The 22,079-nt window shown below is 37.5% G+C and overlaps 1 long non-coding RNA gene across 2 annotated transcripts in view; it reads left to right on the top strand.

The window, feature by feature from the left end:
* The first annotated feature begins 8,055 nt into the window (after nt 1-8,055).
* Nucleotides 8,056-22,079, top strand: part of LOC308192398 — a 98,587-nt gene continuing 84,563 nt past the window's right edge. Inside the window, exons 1-2 of one of the 2 annotated variants that reach the window (XR_013948776.1) lie at nt 8,056-8,302; nt 9,365-9,628. This is a non-coding gene — a long non-coding RNA (uncharacterized lncRNA). Of the gene's footprint in view, nt 8,303-9,230; nt 9,629-22,079 lie in introns of both variants that reach the window. The other variant, XR_013948777.1, reaches the window with a different exon arrangement.

Raw genomic sequence — 22,079 nt, 5'->3', positions numbered from 1 at the left:
TTCTGAGTAGAACAGAAGATTTACTTCACATCTCTTACCATTGACTCCTGCTCAAGAATCTCATAACTTTGTTTTCCTTTTTTTTTTTTTGCAGCAGGATGACATTAGGTTATGTTTAGATTGTGCCTGTTTAGACTGCTGTTAAGCCAGTTGTTCCCCACCCAGTTGCTTATTGCCACAGAAATGTTGAAACTTGCACTTGTTTTTATTAAATTGCATCTAACTTTTTACAGAACTTTTTTGCAATGTGTCAGAATTTTGAGTTCTAACACTATCATTCAAAGCTCTTTTAGCTGCTGATGTTCTTATTTACATCTTGACCTGTCATTAAGATGAAGATATTGACCAGTATTGGAACCATACCATAATTCCACTGAATACATGCTCTCACTTTGATACTTCATGTTTCAGATCTTCAGTCTGAATACCATTTTCAAGTAAGTTTTGCAATAGCCTATAATGGTATAACCTAGGCCACACTCCCCTATTTCGCTTCCAAGACTATTCCCCTATCTCACTTCAGGAAGGCAATGTCAAAAGTCTTATGAAAGCTGAGATATATGTATTGCGTTCTCCTATCCCCTGCGTCACTTAGAGAAATGTATTGGTTGATTGAAACATAACACCCCCATGTTATTCATATAAGTAATATATGAATATAATCTGCTAAAATGACAGACAGTGATTAATGCTACTTAAAATGGCCTCTGCGTGACTTTTTTTGATCATGCTAGCATAGTGCTCTTCATCCGATTCTGCGTAAATATGGCTGTGAATTTTGCTTCTGGAAAGAGCTTTCCTGTCCATACTGTTTTTGGCTACTCATTTCTCATGAATTCTTGTTACTAACAAGAAGCATAGAGAAGTATTCCCTGTATGGAGGAAATGGTTACCTCACAGTCACTCCTCTATTTTTTTTTTTTTGACATTCCCAAATCAATCGGACTTTGTGAGCTACTTAAAAAATTAATCTCTCTCTTTTTCTTTTCCTCCATTCAAAAGAACAATGCAAATCACTAAACAATTAGACCACCGGGTTAGCCCCTGCAGGCCCTTATTTTTAAAGGTCTTGTTTTTATATCAGTGAAATGCAAAGATGTATTGCACTTGGCACATGCAGAGACAATGGAAAAAACATTTCCTTAAGAATAACTTTCCTGTACTTCAGTACAATTGTCCTCTCAGCTGATTGAAGGGCAATGCAATGACAATTTAGGAAAATAAAGAAATAAATGCTCAACAATAATGATTGCAATAATTGCAATGATGACTGCAAAAAACCAAGAGTTCATGCAAATTAACTTGAAAAGGAAAATGCTGATATTCACACTGTTTTTGACATTTATGAATTATACACAATTTGTTGCAAAAACTTGGTTGCCACATGATTTTAGTTTTGTTTGGAAAGTGTTTTGGGATACCTTATATGAACATTTCTGAACAAAATTAAGCTGTTCTGAAGCACAATGGAATTGCACATTTATTTTGAGCTTTTAAAACAGATAACGATCAAACGAACCCTGGTAATAAAACAGAACTCTGAAAAACAATTCTTGTAACATCTGCAATATCTGATTAAAACATTGTGGATGCTTGTGGTACGTCTTCTAGAAGAAGCACAGAATATTTATCCATATATGAAAAACACAATGTTGACCAAATTTATCATGCGAAACTTTTTCATCTGTTTCCCGGGACTATTGTAATAGTGTAGCAAATGGTAGCTCTGTACAGGCTCTGTAGAAAAGGAGCTTTCCCTTAGTGCTGTAAGACATTGAAGGCATGTTGCCACAGTAAGGGGAAAGAGTATATATTTGCAAGTCTGCTGTGAGGTATTAAATGTGCTCTGAATTATTACAAATATATTAGGGATACTGAAATTCCATCAACAGAAAAGAGAATCTCTTTCTGAAACAATCTCTCCAGTGTTAGTTTTTTTTTGTATATTATATATATGTACATATTTATCCATATGGAAGGATAAATATTAGAAAAATATATATGAAAAATAATGTGCTTGATGTTAGACAGAGAAAGAAACATTTTCTTTGGTTGTATCTTAGATTAAGGTTGCTTGTCCTCTTTTTTTTTTTTTTTTTTTTTTAAGCACAGTTCTTTAGTTCTTTCCTCTGTGATAATTTGTCTGTCTAAATTCCTTCTCCATCACATCATATATGGACACTTCTTTGTTAGGAAAGTTGCCTGCAAAGGCTAGCGTAGACTAATTGCAATTTCTTTGTTTCCTGACAAAAAGCCAGCACTTCTATTAAAATGGTCTTGCTGTATAGGTTAACTATTCCATGACATTCAAGAAGTATTGGCTAAACCTGTACTAGTAAGCTAGCACTAGCCAAGGACAGTTCTCTGCCACAGGGCTATTTGAAACTGTCTGGTCAAATCCCTCCTCTTAAACCGTCTTACCCTACAGAACAGGTGGCTGTGCCCAGGTGTTTGCTGAGAAAGAACCCTGGTCCAAGCCAGCTCCCTGGCTGTGCCCAGCACTCATCTGAGCTGCCGGCTGTCTGGCCAAAACCTGCTGGGAGCCATGCAGGAGATTAAGTTCTTGTGTCTGGAAACATTCCCTGGCACTGCTCATTTCACTTGTATAAACGTAGCCATGATGTCTAACTTGAGCATATGCTAAGTAGGGCCATCAGGCCAGCAAAAGTTACATTTTAAAAATCAGATTCTTTTTTAAATTAATATTTAGAGGATAGTGATTTATAAACATGCAAAACTGGGATTCAAACAGTTTATTTGCATACAAAATTAAAAGGTATACATTACTATAAGTGCTGTACACACGCAGCTGTTGTAACACGGTTGCTGCCTGTAGGATTAAAAATTTTGACTTGCAAAATGCCGTGAATTGTGATACCATAGTGCCTGTTCAAACTTGCACCCCTCCCTGGCCCCCGACAAAGCTCCTGACTGTAGTGGGGGGCAACTCACAGGGTTGGATTGGCTGGTGTGGTTGTAGTTTCTCTTCGTCTTCTCTGTTGCTGGCCCAGGATCCATGTTAGCCCCAGGGTCGTCAGCCACTACCCCAGTGACGCCAGAGTAGGGCTGGTCCACAACTCCCCACAGCCTGGCCATGCCTGTCCACCCACCCCAGGGGCTTACGTCCTGGCCTGGCTTCAGCCAGTCCCCATCCCCAGAGAGGTGGCTGGTGCCAGGGCGGCCAGTGCTGTCCCTGTTCCTCCAGCTTCCCTGTTCCTTCCTGTTGGACTGTGTCATAGCAGTTCATCTCTATACTCCATATCCTGCTCAAAAACCATATATTCCAGCTAGAATCAGTAAAATATTTCTTTTCACATGGAAGTACCAAAGCAAAGCTATCTGAAACATTTTGTTGAGTATTTTAAATATCTGGAATTCTAGGTAAGGATGCTCCATCTGCATTGCTATAGGAATTAGGGAAAACAACCCCTAGATACAACTTGCTGAGTGCCCCTTCTTGACTTAATGTGAATTTTTCAGCCAGGAAGATTTATTTAAGGTCTTTCCAAAGGTTTCAACCTCTCATCAAAAACACGTACTCCATCTAAATTTTGTTCCACTTACGTCACATGGTGGGACATGTATATGCTTTTACACCGAAGGTGAGGAATGCCATTGTGATGACTTAAGAAATCCTATTTAACAAATACATATAACAAATCTTGGAAGAGAACACCTTGAACAGTTTAGTTTTCAGAAAGAATGGCAATGCCAATTTTATCTGATGTTCCAGCTATATGTAAAATTACAGTTCTTCTATTGTGATTAAGTACATAGGAAAAATGCACAAGCCCCAACTGGAATTTTAAAAACAGGAAGAATTTGCAGAGTTAATGCAGAATATGCATAAAGAGAAAGCATAATAACTCCCCAAATAGTATATGGAATTGTATTTCGAAATGATCATCAGCTGCTGTTTTATTTTTAATTGGCTCAAATACAGTCATAAGACAAGAAAATACAGCATGCAGTTATAAAATAGAGATGTTTTATGGTCATTGATAAGCTCATTAGCATGTTAAGTAGTGCAATACATGTGTAAAATCAAATATAGTTTCTCAATTCCTAGTTCTCATAAAATTTAAACCTATTTAGGTTACTCAAACTAATAACACAATAAACACTTTACATTTCCTAGGTAATTTGGAATTTGGTTTTATTGCACATTCCTGAGTTAATTAGCACAGGGCTCAATGTTATTTTCAACTTATTTTCAAGACATTAATTTACCGTCAACAAATAGTAATTGTTACAGAGAAGTAATAATTATATTAAAAACATAACATTATTCTTGCTCCTTAAGGAGTCTTAATTTTAATGTCCACAGATTAAAAATTGCTCATGGATTTCATATATTTTTATGAATAAGTCTTTATATACAAATATATAAATACTCCTCCATTTATATGGTATGAGTTAAAGTGCAACAAACCACAGACAAAGGGAATAGATGATGTGTTTGAAGTCAGAATACTTTAGCCCTGCTTGTGGTGAGTGAAGACAGGAAATATCATGAAAAATATATTTTAGATGTAATAGATATCTATTCGTCTATATGTTACATTTTCAGTAACAGAGTTGGTAATCTTTCATAAATAAAACTAAAATTCAGTGATTTTCATAAGTTTGACTAGACATTCACAGCCATCTTTGGAAAGTTTGAGGATGGTAGAATTAGTTCAGGAGACATCAGACAATTGTATAGTCCAGGACTCTGCAATGAGGGATTCTGAACAGATATACAGCAAACCTGCTAAACTTCTCTGTTTTTTTTTTTTTTTTTTTTTTTTTCTAAAGCAGTCTAGCAGTCTACTTTATATTTTTACCAACTTGCTGGCTGAAGATTTTGTTTCATGCTCAACACCACATCTTTTTCTTTGGAAATTATACCAATTTATTCTGCATAGTTGTTGAATCTGAATAAGAACAGCTGAATTGCTGTGGAAAACAGCTGGTTACAGTCCTATTTATAGCAAGTTTAACGCACTGGAAAAAAGTGATCCTGTTTTCTTTCTGTCTTTTTAGAGTAATCAAACTTAATTTCTTCATTAATCGTGTTCTCTAAATCTCTAAGTGTTCTTGCTACTCTCATCTGGATTGTCCCAAATTGTCCACCTTTTTCTTCAAGGATTACTCTGGACTGGACCTAGCGGAGGCCTTCCTTCTTCTGCATACACTCAAATACTCATTTGTTGTGCCCTGAGTTGGATGCTCTGTTAATACAACCTAGGAAACACATGATTTTCTTTCTTTTATTTGAAAAGCTTCCGTGGGTTTACCTCAGCTCGCTGCCAGCTGCTCTCTCACTCCCCTTCCTCAGCAAGACAGAGGGAGTAAATATGATCATAGAACCATTTAGATTGGAAAAGACCTCTAAGATCATCTGGTCCAACCTTTAACCTAGTACTGACAAGTCCACCATTAAGCCATGTCACTAAGCTCTACATCTACGTGTGTTTTGAAGACCTCCAGGGATGGTGACTCAACCATTTCCATGGGCAGCCTGTTCCAATACTTCACAACCCTTTCAGTGAAGAAATCTTTCCTAATATCTAACCTAAACCTCCTCTGGCATGACTTGAGGCCATTTCCTCTTGTCTAATACCTTGGTGCTTGGGAGAAGAGCTTGATCCCCACATCGCTATAGCCTCCTTTAAGGTAATTGTAGAGTGCAATAAGGTCTACCCTGAGCCTCTTTTTCTCCAAGCTAAACAACCCCAGTCCCTCAGCTACTCCTCATAAGACAACATAAAGATGGGGAGAGCACTCACCAGTTACCATTACAGGCAAAACAGACTTGACTTGGGGAAGATTAATTTATTGCCAATTAATAACAGATTAGGGTAGTGTGAAATAAAGTAAAAAACTCCTTCCCCCCTCTGTTCCCAGGCAGGGTTGCTTCCTTCACATTTTATCATTCCTCTCTCACAGCTGTCTCACAGCATTTTTTACCCTTTCTGAAAAACACTTCCCAGAGGCACTGCCATCTTGGCTGCTAGGCCCAGCCATGCCCTGCAGTGGGGCTGTTGGAGCTCGCTGGAGCTGGCTGTGTCCTGCAAGGGGCAGCCCTGGCCTCTCCTCACAGAAACCGCATTGCAGCACCCTCCCACCAACACCTGGACACATAAACCCAATGCAACTTCATTATTACTTCTGCCTTGTTTCCTTTAGGAACCACTAAAACCTCTGGATCTTGCTCTACCAGTCTCTACCCCCTTTTTTCCCCCTCTTCTTGTGGCTTGCAGTTTATTTTTCCTTCCTGCTTATCTTGTATTGATCTTTGCAGATCATTGCTCCGTTTCAGCATTATTTTGAATTCTAATGTGGTTGCAAATCTTCCCAGTCTACTGTCACACACTCATTTTATCATTATCATTATCACTCCAAATCTAAGTTAAAAATTAAAATAATCATCGGATTGGGTGCCAACAAATTTTTGTCAAATCTTACGGGAAATGTTCTCCAATTTGATTACTACTTTTGAGAAAAATTTTCCATCATTCTATACCCATTTCTAGGTTATTCTAACTAGATCATATTTCCTTGGTCTTGTTATGAAAATTATATACTGGGCAGTGTCAAAAGTCTTATTAAAGTTGAAATGTACTGCTTTCCCCTATGCATCTAGTCATCTACGCTGCCAAAGAAGATTACACTAACTTAGGAAGACATCTTCTGGAGTAATTAATTTTGACTACTTTTTATTCCTCCTTTATTTCTGAGGAAGTTGCAATTTTATATTTATTTATATTTATTTATTTTTAATTCCAGATTCTTTCTGAAGGTAGGCTGTAATTACTCTGGCTATTGTTTTTTCATTTCTTCAAACAGTTGGATACTTTAACATTCTCTCACAGTTCTCAGGAATCTTCACTTTCCTTGGTGACTTCATAGCACAATAAAAATATTGATGGTAATATAGGGCAAATTGAAAAGATTGGATACTAAGAATAAATTAGCTTTATGAATCTCTAATGAAAAGTAGTGAAACATTAGCATCTCTACAAATTGGAACTACCAGGTGGATTATCACTTCAAAATAACATTTGCACATCCAGGAAACAACTTGAAAGAAATACTAAAAAATGACAAGAAGAATCCCAACAGAAGTGCAAAGAAATTGGCCCTTCTAGCCTAGGACATCTGTGCAACAAGGCTTGCTTATGCTGTCTCACATACTGAAGAAAAGGGAATAGGAGACAGCATTGTACTCTAATACTCTTTATGTATTAGTATGCGCATTTTCATTGTTTACTGATGGCATCCTATGCTAATATAGATTAAAATCTCTCAGATAAGGCAAAATTTGCTATGAATACCCTCAATGATGATGTCTTTTTGCACAGATTATAATTTCCCAATAATCTGCCCTTTCAGGCCTGCCAGATACAATGACAAATTCAAGACTGTAGTTTAAAGTAAAGACATGTAGTTGTTTTGTTTGCATTTGTAATCTCCAGCTTCATGGCCTTTTTGTGCCTTCTCTAACTGGATGATGGCACACTTGATTTCCCTTTAATGTTGTACAGCTGAAAATGAGGTGGTGGTGAAATATTTGCTTAATTTCTCTCATTTTTGATTAGTTCAGCATTTTTGACCTTTTTTTTTTTTTTTTTTTGTGGACTCTAGTCAGCTGCACTATTAATTCTGTACTGTAATCCTGATTCATACTACATGTTGACTAGAATAGAAGTTCTGAGAAAGTATACAAGAAATCTAAGCAAGTTATATTTGCTCGAGACTTAGTCTATGCTGTTCAACTTTGGCTGAGAATCTGGCCCTGAGCCACTGTACAGCTGTTGAGTTGTATTACAATTCTACTTTAGACCCGTAGGAAATATACAGCATTTTAAGTGTATTATCCATTTGCAAGCTTACTATTTTCCTTGAACTGGCTGTTTGTGTCTGATGTGAAGATTTTTAATCTTACAACATCAGTGAAGATGTGAGAATTATGTTCCCACTTTTCTGTTGTGTACTTTAGAAGTTACCATCTGGAAGAGAAAGAAGCTGAAGTTCATGGACAAGTCCTTTACCAGACATGATGAGGGAGGTGTTGAGAAAAGTGGCTTGAAGTTAGTGTTCTGCTTCCAGAGCTGAAAGCCAAACCTACTCCTGGCATGTCTTAGAACAGCCTGGGGGATGCACTGAACAGTTCTGGCTTTGTGCCTGCTAATGACTCATGTAAGCATTCTTATCACAAAGGGACTTCAGCAGAAGCCAAAGATCAGACCTTATTTGTGTATCTATGTGAGTGATAGCAGAAGGAAACGAAGCAATTCTTCATCTTCTTTTTCTGTAGGTAAATGCTTATCTTGTTCTTCTTTAATGAAATATCTTGTATGGGAAGCAACTAGGCATCAGCTATTCTTAAAATATCTTTGGAGTTGTAAACAACTTACATATGCAAGTCTTCTGCAAATGAATTTGTGAGAGTTGAGCAGAGCATGTCATTTTGGAAAGAATGTGGACTTTTTCTAAATGGGAATTATTAAGCTTTAAGCCATAAACCCTTAAAACTCCTTCATTTTAGCATGTGTTGGATATTGCCATACCCAAAAGAACGAGAGTTGAAAAAAATAAGCAACGTTGCTAGACATATGCAATATTTTGTGTCATCATGTTGAGTATGAAAAACCTGACACATCATCTGGAGCTAAGGAAAACTAGCAGTATATACAGAACAATTTAGCCTGTTCTCAGAACTACATTTCTGAAGCAAGATAGGACAGTATTGCCTAGAACATGGGTTTTAAAGATAGGCTTAAGGTAATATTAGTTGTGTATGGCAAAAAATATAAACATAGCTTGAATATAGTGACTTTTTGTGATTCTATTACTAATTTGAAGTTCAAAATTGGAGTCTAACAGCTTGTTTCTATATTATTTTGTTAAAGTAACTTGCTATAATCTAGACTATAAAAGAATACCTTTTTTTTTTTTTGAAACACAGGCCCCATATTTACTTTATTTTTCTTTTCATGTTGTTTTAATCAGAATAAGCTGTAAAGTCAGCTTCTTCCTATTATAATCAAGATTTTAGTTTCCGAGAGAACAATTTTCATTAAATTCTTATTTTCCTTGAAGGAAAAGGGAATGTTGAGAGTAAATATAGGTTAATGCTTCTTAATTTTAGTGGTGAATGAGAACTAAATATGGGGCTGATTGCTGTATAGATTTTTTCCAATCACTTATTTTTATACTGATTTTTTTTCCACTTGGTCTTTCAGAAGGGATGTGATACATCTGGAATTATGTTGCATTTATTTGGAAGATGAACTTCAATTTCTATTTCATATAAAATATAGACTATTTCTTTAGTTGCTTAACAAAAGCAAAGCATTTCTATTTTATTGCTATCCAGCAATGACCTCTGACTGGGATAAGTTGAATGACTCCAAGGAAGACCATGGGTCGTCATTTTCCAAGACCTTGAAGGAAGTTTTTTTTTGAGGCAGAGTTAATGCAAGTCTCAAGCTACAGAAACAGAGGGAAGGCAATGCTGTCTCATCTTTTGAGTCAGAAAGTTGCATGAGAAGAGGAGGATATTATGGAAGCCAAGACTTGGGGAGTGAAAGTCATTCCAGTCCTTGACAAGCTTCTGTGAATCTCTGGGAAGTTAACAAAGGTGAATCTGTGTGCCAGCAGACCTTTATGTCCTGGCTTAGGGTTGCAGTTCTGTCTCTATTGTCTATCTCTATAGTCTGCCAGTGTGGGTTTTAAAACTTTTTTTTTTTTTTGTAAAAATCTTTATGTGTTTTGTTTTCTATTTTTCTGCTTGCTTTTTAAACAGTCTATGAAAAGGCATCATATGCAAGCCTTATCATTTTTTTGGGGTGTGAAAGTAAGTAAATGGCTGTGAGTATATACATTACGTCAACAGAGAGCTGCCCTCAGTTTTGCACAGTCCTGTAGATTGTACTATTAAGAGAACACGAATTGGTATTAATGCTTAAGAGACCTAGACAGATGAAGATTGCCAAATGTAATTTTCAATAAATAAAAAATTGTCAGTGTGTTGATCAAGAACACTATGTATTTTCTGGAGGTAAAAGATGACCCCAATTCCACATCACATAAGACATACTGAGAAGAAAACTTCAAACTTGGACCTAAGGTCACAGTATAGACATTTGCTTTTAGGCTTTTAACATTTAAACACCTTCAAATGACACTTAAAAAAGATTTAAATCAGTCTTCAGTGCTGATTTGCAGAAACTTCTTCATACACTATGGATTCTTTGAATTGATATATTAAACTTCTGTTCCACTTTTAACCAAATGTTCTTCATGTTGTGAGCTAGTTTTAGCCAGATGCCTTACTACATTGGCAGTTTAGTTTTATGTTAGTGATGATAGGTTATAAGGAGTTTGCAATGTGAATGAGAGAAGGAATTGGCAAAACATAGTTTGGAGGTAAAAGAAGGAAAATTCTCCCCTACAGGAGTTATGTTACTTTTATTAGGATAACAAAACCAAAAAACTTTACTTGTTTGTGCATGTACAAAAGACAGTAGACTTGTCAGTTGTTGCAATATCACCTGTGGTGGTTACAGTGTTTTATCTGTAACCAGAAATAAATAAGGAGAAAGAAATAAAGAGAATGAAAAGTAAAACTGACTGTGTAAATAGGCCTCATGTAGTGATGTATAGTTATTTGGAAGCTAGCTTTGTTAGTCTTCTAATTGTGCAAGTTAAAGGACACAACATGTATGATACTGATTAATAATAAGATAGACATTTGGAACTTAAATCTCTGATAATCCTAATTTTATTTCCTATGTCCATTATATGAAATCCAAAGGTTCTGTGTAATAAAAAGAGAGAAAAGGCTTTGGCTTATAAATTAGAACATAAATTTGCTGAAGGTACAAGAAGTTCACTGTAGTTCGAATGTCATTTTACTAGATGTTTCAAGTTGGTTTTATTGGTAGTTCTGTGGTAACTTAGCCTGCCTCATACCATTATCATTCATAAGATTTTATAAATATTCTGAAACTCTTGTTTCTGGTAGGACAAAAATTTTAAATGAGAGAGCACTCTCCTTGTCTTATGTATATTATGAATCCTTTTCCTGTTTCTGCTTTTCTGCCTTTATTGTGGTTAATGGTTAAGATTGCTGTCTGAACACAGCAAAGTGATTAATTATGAGGTTTTGCTATCAAGAACAACCCCCACACACACTCAAGAGCAACAATGTAGGACCTGAGAAGTGGTCAAGGTAAGTAATGCATGTTTGATGACTTGTGTTCCTCACGAATCTGAAAATGCGTTAGTTGAATGCTAGCAAATTATATCTCATTATATCAAGTGAGTTTATGGGATTAAATGAATTTTTTTTTTTTGGAAAAGGAAGCAACTCAGACATTGCCAATAATTTTCGGATACAATATAAGAAATGCTATTAGTAACTTGAAATCTGAATCAAGTAAATTTATGATATTCATTGAAAAACTTTTCTGAACCTTCATTTTTTTTTATTATTTTTTTAGCATTTTGTTCATCTTTGTTTTCTGCTGTGCACAGAAACACACTGACTGTAAAAGGGAAGGAATCTCTGAAATTGCCTGCTAAATGGCACAGTGACCAGTAAAGTAATGCACTCAACTGCAGACATAGGTGATCTGTGCTCAGTAAAAATCCTTTTTTAGTAAGAGTTAGTAAGAGGCAAGGGCTCTAAAGGATGGCATTCTCACTGTCTGCTGCAGAGTCACTCCAGTTGGCTGAGAGATGTTCTCAGCATAAGGTCTGTGAACATTCTGTGTATCTGTGTTAAATAGCAAGTTTGTGTCTTGGTAAGTGTTAAAAATGACAGTATATTGACCTGTTAGGATAAGATTACTGTGCATTATACCCAGACACCCAGACAACATATATATATATATATATTTTAATAATTTTCCCTGAGGGACAAGGATATCTGCCAGTTTTCTGTTACTGGGATAGGGTGTTTGAAAGCAGAGCAGAAATACACTCTCAGCCAGGGGGCAGCTATTGGTGGCAATGTCTGCGATGTGGAGAGGGAGAAAGGGAGCACTGACACTTTCAGACAATTTCAGACAATGCCTTTCTCTGCTGTGGCTGTGCTGCTGCAGAGCTTGGAGGATTGCAAAAGCAGTCCTGGAACAAAGAGGTGGGGTGATGTCATCGCCAGCTGACCAGCATGGCTGCGCTACTGTCTCTCAGGGAGGGAACACTAGTGGGCTATGAACCAGGGACACTAGTACTTCTCTCATCTTTTGATGAGTGAAGCAATACAGAGAAAAGAGAAAAGGCAGCAGAGCCTCCTCTAGGAGAGTGGAATGGTAAAGGAGTCTGGGTGTGGCTAAGCTCAGTGTCTGCAGCCCTGGAGGTTCCTCTTCCAGTAGCTAGTGACTTCCAGATGGCTCTGGTCATAGTTTTCCTGCAACATTTTGACATCGCTGCAAGACTGGGCAAAAGGTGTTTGTAGTATGAATCCATACCAGGCTTCCATTTGAGTTGTTGAGTGAAGACTGAGATGTCAACAGGATAGGAGAAGGAAACAGATTAAAAAGTTATCATAAGAGATGGAGATAATCATCAACATATTCTATAAAAAAATATTTTCCAAATTAGAAAAAAAAATAATCAGAGGAAGTAATGTCTTCAGAAAATTAATTTATTGGGAAAAATGACATTTTAAAATCATTGTTGGCATTTTTAAAAAATTAAATTTAAATGCAAATAAACTTAAATACAAATATTAAAATACGAATATGTACAAAAATTTATTATTTTTGGTATAACAGAGGACAAAATTTTTGAAGGACTTTGAAAGTGTCTTAAAAGTATATCTCTGAGCTATATTAAACCCAGGTAATGATTGTTCTAATAGGTTATTCATAATTTAAACAGAAAACTGATAAATATTTTATAAATATTTTGGGAGGAAACTTGATGACACCTTGCAAGCTTATATACAAGTTTATATATAATTTCAATAACAGTCAAGAAGCATATTACCATCAGCTGCAGCCATATAGCACTCTTAGAACCAAAACATTTGAGGTAGCATAGTGCTGATTTTTTAAAGTTAGAGCTGTTGAAGAAAAAAAAAGTAATGAAACATTCTTCTAGACATGTTACACTTAGTTACAGCTAAAAACTGCTAGATAAAAATCCTTGTTTGGAGCAAGATTGTTCTGCAAATGTTATGTAAGAAAGCTGTGCAACAATAAATAGAAGAAAACTAACAAAATAAAAGGAACCAAGTTCTCCAAACTGTGAGCAGAAATACAGTTGCTTACAATTGCTTGAAGGAAAATACCTTTAATACATTAGCACGTTCGTAAAGTTTGATCAAAGCTGTTTGTCAGTAGTAGAATCAGAATCATCTACGTTGGAAAAGACCTTCAAAATGACCAAGCCCAACCATCAATGTAACCTACTGAGTACCATCACTAAACTGTGTCCTATAGTGCCACGTCCACATATCTCTTAAATACCTCTAGGGATGGGGACTCCATCACTTCCTTGGGCAGCCCGTTCCAATGCTTGACAACCCCCTCCATGAAGAAATTTTTCCTAATATCCAGTCTAAACTTCCCCAGTGCAACTTGATACCATTTCCTTGTGTCCTATCACTTGTCACCTGAGAAAAGTGACTGTCATCCTCCTCACTGCAACCTCCTTTCAGTAAGTAAGTAGTAGATACTGATTTTTAGTAAAGGAGGATTAAAATATTATAGTTCATTAACAAGCCTGCTTTGCTTTGATTTACTTCTTTGATTTGGGTTTGCTTCTGGAAGTGAAGTTTTCCATATGTATCTGTTAACTTGGTTCTCAATTTTAGCTATGGATTGTGTAAATGCTCCTTCTGGTATCCTTTGGAAAACAGTTATAAGAGCTAAAAAGCATATCTGTATAACACTCCTATAATTTTGGTGATTAAAGCTGGAAAAAATAATTATTATTCCGTGCTTTATACGTCCTCTTGAGTTATTAAATACAGTGGCTTCAACTGATTTATATATAGATTATGTGTTTTGCTGTGCATATCACAAGCATGCCATTAATTTGAAGACTGTACTTCAAAACTTCTGCCAGTACTTGGGGAACTCTGCAAGTATCCTTTTTTTATTGCAATGGCTCCCTAAGTGCCAACAAAATCTGCCAGTGAGCATGCCTGGTTGGTCCTGTGGTAATTGCTTCAAGTTGCTTGATTAATGCTGAGATGATGCTCACCAGATAGAGTGAGCTGTCTGTGCCTCATATGATTGGGCATAGATGCACTAGTTGATAGCTCATAGATACTGCCACCTTTTGGGAAACAGTATGTATCTATCCTTGGTTTTAGAGAGGGCTTACATGCCCATGGTTAATGGCTCATTCCCTTACAAGTGGAGCTTCTCGGGATGTCCTTGTCTGGAAGTTTTTCAAGACCTTAGGAGTCAAACCATAAGGTCTGAATTCAGTGCTGACCTTGCTTTGAGCAGGGGTATGGACCCCTTCCCACATCAATGAGTGTGTGATATGTAGGAGGGGACACTGAGCTGTGGGTCCTTAGAGATTGTGACAGCTCAGTTCTGGGGAGACATAGGATGCAAGATACAAGCCATGGTATACAGTCATACTTGCTAGATCCCACTGCTTCCATCTCAGCATTGAGGCTTTTATGGGTCTCATTCTTGGATGCATAAGTCATCTCTTAACATAATGAACTGGAGTAATTTATGACCAAAAACTAACTAAGTCAACATAAAAATTTTCACTTGACTAGTGAGACCCAAGAACGGAGGACTCATTAATGCAGTTTGAAAAACTCCGTGGCTAGTCTGCAAGAATTTTTATGACTGTTTTATGGTAAAGATGATATCACTGAAACTTATTTTGGATGAGTCATTCAGGTGAGGTGGGCCAACATTTGCTTTCCTTTTTTTTTTTTTGTTCATAAATTTTATTTAATGGATATTTTATCTGTCTTATTTACCTCAGGATATTTATGTAGTATTTTGGTATCTCACCATTACTTACAGATTTTATCTTTCTGTCAAGAGAGAAGAGAACAGACATCATAGTAAAGAAAAGGAACAGAAGAACATGGGTAGATTACATGACCATAGCCTCACGTGATGATCAGATGGGAAAAGTTACCTTAATCTCTGAAAAACCATTCAAAAAAAGGAGTCATAATATGAGTGAGAACCTGCCTATCTAACATCCTGTTTCTGACGATCAGTCATATCAGTTGCTTTAAAAGAAAATATGGAAATCTGATTTATAACTGTGGAAGATTGACCCAGAGAAGTTTCACCTTAATCCATAGCAGTTACATCTTTGCTTAGCCTTCTAAAATATTTTTTGGACATTGATAGTTACAGTAACTCTTAATCTATATAAATATCTGCTCACTGTTTCCTGTTAGAGAATAAGAATGTGAAATAATTATGAGGAAATCCTGAAGCCAAACAGAAGACCTTGACTCCCCCAAGTCTCATGGAAAATGACAGTGGCATTCCTTATAATATATAGATATGCACAACAACTTTCCCAGTACATACTTATTTTAAGATGCCACTAGTACCACTCTAAGCAATTTAAAGAAATACAGCTATTCACAACTTTACGTTTTTCAGTTTATGCATTTTTCTCTTGTGTAAATAGATTCAGGTGAGACCAGAGCATCTATACATACATACCTGTATACATGCACATGCACACCTTTTCCTTAAGACTAAATTTGCTGATTTTCCTGTTGGAACTGACAAGCATCTGCTAAATATTTTCTCCTCAAATAGAAAGGAATGGAGGGTGTTTTAACCTTTGCTTCTTCAGCCATTAAATAATGTTTATTCTGCATATCATTAGAACATCAAATCATGTTCTACTGCATGATTTTTGTATTGCTTTAATATGAGATATAAGAAATACTCTACCAATTAATCACTATAGTCAAATTGCTTCCCTTATTGCATTGAGTTGTTGAGCGAAGGACTGAGACAGAATAACTGTAGAGCGAAGTATTTCAAAAACAATTCAAAGAGAGACTCATGGGAAAATTTGGGATATTGTTCAGACTTGAGAAACCTGTCTCAAAATACCTCCAGTCTAATGATTTTTCCATTTGTGTCTCCCTTTTCTAAGGAGATTGTGACATCTCTAGCTCTGGGCAACAGCTTCTGAGAAAGGCAAGACTGACGCAGCTATACTTATGATGGGTGCCTGTTAATTCCTGACCTCAAGTTACCAGCATATATTGGTGCTAATAGGCAGAGTTTGGCATGCATGACGCACTATTTTTCTCCCCTCAGGGTTTTCTGTTCTTCCATCATGATGAACAGTTTTGACAAGTGCAGACTGAGATAGCAGGCATCTTGCAAATGATACTTATGAGGAATCTCCCTGAGATGGAAGAAGCAGTGTCAGAACTGGGCAGAATAATGCAAAATTTCACCTTTCCAGATTAGCCTTTCCAGTGCCTTACTGTTATACACAAAATAGTAAAACAAGTGGCAAAATGTTCTTAATACAGGCACAATTATGAAATAAATTACAGCTTTTCTACTGTAAGATTAAGAAACACACTGAAAGCAGAGTCTGTGTGAGCAGCATAACTCATCTATCTAACCTTTGCTCTGGATTTCCTGAGCTGCACTGGAATCTGGCCCTTGGTCCTGACTCATGTAAAGAGGGGGCAGACGAGATTGTGCAGCCACCCCGATCCCTGTCCCACTCTACATAAGGGCTGTATCCACTTACGTCTTCTGAACAATACACGGTTGCTTGTTTAAATACATAGCCAAAGCCTGCCCCTCTGGGATCTCTGAATTCCTTAGAAGTCCTCAATTTTTTGCTCTTTGCCTGAGGTAGAAAGAAACTAAAATGTCTTGCGAAGCTTTCTGTAGTGAGGGAAGCAACTTAACCTTCACACTTATGACAACAAGTTGCACCAACTCTGCCATTTTGCTGTAGAAAAGACAGAGCTTCTTGTCAGGGGCTGAGCAGCTTTCAGGTCAGTAATGTCTGCTCAAAGGAGGATGAAATTACACAGGTCTCTGGTCAGCACTGATCTTATCATGAATGGCTTTAATGGTGCTCAACTTGAAATTAAAAAATGGAGTCTAAGAGTAAAGCAAGACCAATAATCAGTCTCCATCCTAGGCAAAGCATCCTTCCCTGACAGGGAAGTAAGTAAGTGGGAAGTAAAGAACATAGTGAAAGGATTGTGATTGGAATTTGGGGCAACAGAGGAAGGATGTATGATGTATGAGAAAAGAATGAAATACGTTTATAATGAAAATAAAGGGGGATTAGCATATTGTATAAAATTAACTATAAAATATAGTGTATAAAAGGCTGCTCAGAAAGGGTTCAGAAATTGCAAAAGTTAAATATTTAACAAAGGCCAGCTGTCAAGTTTCAAACTGTTAAAAATATGTTAAAAAAAAAAAGACACAAAATGGTCTTTAGGCAATTTAATTAAAAAAATCAGGTCTAAGCAGTTCCTCTTGACAAATCTCCATTGTAGTGGTTTTATCCAGCTGGGCTCCACCACAACTGCTCTCTCACTCCCCATCCTCAAAGGGAAAGGGGGAGCAAATATGATGAAAAGAGCTCAAGGGTTGAGATGAGGACAGGGAGATCACTCAACAATTATTGTCATGGGTTAAACAGACTCAGAATAGCGAGAGTAATATAATTTATTACCTATTACTAACAAGCTAGAGCAGTGAGAAACTAAAAGCAAACTAAAACCACCTTCCTCCCATCCACCCTCTTCTACCTCCTGTCCCCCAGCAGCGCAGGGGAACAAGGAATGGGGGCTGCAGTCAGTCCCTAACGCTTCGTCTCTGCTGCTCCTTCACGGTCACTCTCTGCCCCTGCTCCACGTGGGGTCCCTCCCACGGGATGCCATCCTTCCCGAAGCAAGCCTGGGTGCGTGGTTTCGTACCACGGGGTCCATCCCCCAGGAGCAAACTGCTCCAGCACGGGTCCCCCACGGGCGGCAGCTCCCCCCAGACCCCCTGCTCCTGCGTGGGCTCCTCTCCACCGGCTGCAGCTCCGGCCCGGGGCCTGCTCCTGCGGGGGCTCTCCATGGGCCGCAGCCTCCTCCAGGCCACATCCACCTGCTCCACCTGGGGCTCCTCCACGGGCTGCAGCGTGGAGATCTGCTCCGTGTGGGACCCATGGGCTGCAGGGGGACAGCCTGCTCCACCTGGGGCCTCTCCACAGGCCGCAGGGGAACTTCTGCTGCATGCCTGGAGCACCTCCTGCACTGGCCTTGGGGTCTGCAGGGCTGGTTCTCACTCCTCACTCTCCCAGCTGCTGTTGGGCAGCAGTTTTTTTTTTTTTTTTTCCCCTTTCTTCAATCTGCTTGCCCAGGGGCCCACCCAGTGTCACTCCCTGGCTCAGCTCTGGCCAGCAGCAGGTCCCTTTTGGAGCCAGCTGCAGCTGGCTGTGATCTGACATGGGTCAGCTTATGGATTCTTCTCACAGAGGCCACCCCTGCAGCCTCCTGCAAACAAAACCTTGCCACACAAACCCAGTACAGTTGTGTTTCTGTTAAGCTCATCTTTTTTTCTGTCCAGCAATTCTGATCTTCTCTTCCAGGTTTAAAGTTCTCACAGGTTTAATGACCTGTGATATTACATATATATTAAGTTTTAAGCATAATATGAATCTTTCTGTCAAAAAAAATCACGTATCGATAATATATATTTTTAAAGGGTAATTATTTGGTGCATTCATGAGTTACATAGGCTAGGAAAATGGAACTGCTGACTTTGTTTAAAAACTACAAGGTGAAGGTGAATACAATACTTCTGTATAAAAAGGTGCTCTATTAAACTACATTTGAGATACTAGAAAGAAATTAAAGGCGTAATCCTTGAAGTCAACGCGATAATTTATGGCACATGATATGGCATTTTTCTGAACTGGGATGCAAAACTCAGCAGTCAGGACCTTGAACTATCTGCCTAGGAAACTACGCAGTAGACATAATTCAAAAAGTGCTTTTAGCTGCATTTTACCTTACTGAAAAAGTTAGGTTTTGGAGGTCTACTAACTTGTGTGCTGATACCTTCACTGTTTGTTCATCCTTCTTTGTTTCAACTCTTTACCTACAATTAATTGTAAGAAGAGAAGCGGAAGAAAAAAAATATGCTATACTGAGCAGTTTCTCTCAAAATACCGTACTCTACAGTACAGGAAGGTGGTGGTGAATCTGTTTAGTTTATGGACGAAATGCATTTTTTTTGGGTTACTCTGAATACATAGTAGGCAGGTCCTCCCTGCATGATGCCAGCAGCTGGGATGCCTGGTGCTGTGGAGGCATTTAAATACACAGCCAAAGCCTGATCCTCAGGGATCTTTGGATTCCTTAGAAATCCTGAATTTTTGCTCTTTGCCTGAACTCATCATGAGTCATCATAATCACATTAATGGGTCCCAAATGTCTTGCACACCAATGCCTGTGGCTTCCTGGACTCAGCATGCATATGTTAAGAGACCCCCATCTACCTTCATTACTCCTTCAGTATTCAGTCAGATGGTGGCTCCAGACCCCACCTATCGAGTTTTTTCATATATTCATAGTGAATGCTTTAAGCATCATCCTCCCAGAGCCTTTTGTGATGTTCAGACCTTGCAAACTGTTTGGCTCAACCAAGTATTAGTGTCCTTGATTTTGTGTCTGCCTCTGCTCCCATTCCCCTGCCACTTCTAAAAGCACTTGTCTACTCCCAGCAAAACAGTACATCCCTCCTGCCAACTTCAGCTTCACCATAACTGAGTTTCCTGCCATATACTTGATAGACGTGACATATGGGCAAGTCACTGCTGAGCTAGCACTGACCACAGAGATTTCACCTTAAATGTGAAACCCAAAGAGCCTTTTGCAATTAAGACTATATTTTTTTTCAATTTCCCTCAGTCTGCTTTCATCTAGTGATAAAAAAGTGAAGTCTGCAAAATATGTCCCCAATACTTCAGCTGCCTCTGGTGCTGATCATGGTGAAGTGTTTCTTTCCTCTTAATTGATTTTTGATCAGGCCTTTAGAGCAAAGGAGTAGTTTCTTAACTTGTGGAATGTTCTAATTTTTAAGCACGATTGATTTTGGTAGGGCTCACATAGAATAGCCACTCTAATGATAAACTCTGTCAACTGTTATGGTGCTGTGAATCAAATATTCTGCTGAGGAATTGAAACTCTGCCCTTTCAAAAGGTTATCATCTTGCATAGTCCACGGTTTCTCATTTTCAGGAAAATGACTTTGCTTGTATAACTGTCAAAGGTTTAAAATATGGGTTGTAAAAATGAGACATTTTCTACATTAATTAGCCTAAAGTAGAAATAAAATATTTTTGCCATTATAGCAGTTCCCCATCGTTAGCCATATTTCAACATAACTCAAAGCTTGAACAGTGTTCTTTTTTTTTTTTTTTTTTTTGGTGCTCAGCAACAGTACAACTATTTTAAAGACTCACGTAAACCACATAGCATTATTTCTCTGGCTCAGTGATCTGATTTTTACTGTTTTATATTTAGGTGAACAGTACATATGCTCAGAGCTCTTTTGGCAGGAAGAGAGCTAATGTATGTGTGGTACAGTCTTGTATAATTTCAGTGGATTTATTGTTCTTTTTCTTTTCTCTAACATTGTAACTATGATTTCAATTATTATTCTAAATTTTTACTGAGTTTTATAAAGACAGAGAAGGACAAGGTTCTTGACACAAAAAGTCTTACTTTTTTTTTTTTTTTAGAACTTGCAGTATATAAATACAGAAAAGACCTGAATCAATGTAAAGTCTTCTGAAATGCTTTTATTTCTGAAATTAAATAATGCATATCAACGCTCTTTATGTCATTCCTGTTCAGTTGTATGAACAACTAAGCTGCACAGCAAAGTTCCAGGTGTTTGTCTTTAGAAAAAGAACAGCATGCAACATCACATTTTAAAAGAGATGACAATTTAATGTAGATTTTTAAAATGTCAAAATTAGAGATAAAATGCAATTCTTTTCCTTTTGCTTTTCCTTTGCTTTTCCTTTGCCTTTGCTCTTTTCTTTCTACCACACAGATATACGTACTGTAAGAGTAGTTTCAATATAGCATTACTGTTGAAATCAAAACTACAGATCTACCAAAGTTATATCTATATTGGTAACTGGGACAAGTTGTTAGTTTATTCTCTATGTTCTTCCACAGGTGAAAAGATAGCCCTGTTAAGCTGCAGTAATCAGTTCAATGGGGTATCCACAAGGCTACCTTACAGTTTGGAACAGTCTTTCTTGATGAATTTTGTATTTGTTGATTAAACACTCATGTTTTGCAAAATATTGTATAGCTGAGATGCTCACAAGACAATTACAATGATTCAGGTTTTGGAAAAACTGGGCATACCTGACATAGAATCAGATATGCAGCTACCACAAATCATTCTGAGTGCACTAATATCAGTACTGACCTACACCCTATAAGGGCCTAATAATCACAGATTGTAAGGAGAAAGTTCTCTAAAGATGTGATTCAAAAACCAATGAAGTAATTGAGGGGTTTTCCATTAATTTCAGTGACTTTTAGATCAGACAGCAAATATTTAATGTTAATCTATTTTTAAAAATAAAATACAGGTAACCTTGGAAGCAAGTACAAACAGACATATATTTAGAAAAGGACGTACCCAAAACATTAAACTTCAAATAAAACTTCAAATGAGAAACAGATTCAGAATCTTTAATAACTTTAAGCAATGGATTCCACAGATTATCACCACTCTAACAGGCTGTGTTTTAATCTCTTGCTATCTCTCTCTTCAGTTTTTATCTTCTCTATGTGCATGTAAACACATGCACTATGCATAGGATAATACAATACAATACAGGGCAATACAATATAAATTACAATTTATAGTATTTGTGTCTGCTTCTTTTGTACAAGGCAAGAATGTAAATACCTTTCATTGTTTAGGCTAGATATTTTGGTAAACATTTTGTCAGGTCTTGGCATTTGTCTAGATGTATGATTTCCTTGCAGCCAGTCATATGGTCAGTTTTGGTACCTACAACTGAGAGTGACAGAGCTGGGGGAGCTAAGACACTTTTTACTGCTCCAG

The sequence above is a fragment of the Anser brachyrhynchus genome (genome assembly GCF_964034855.1).
Source record: "Anser brachyrhynchus genome assembly, chromosome: 3".
NCBI classification, from domain to species: domain Eukaryota; kingdom Metazoa; phylum Chordata; class Aves; order Anseriformes; family Anatidae; genus Anser; species Anser brachyrhynchus.
This window is presented reverse-complemented; position numbering and strand designations above follow the sequence as displayed.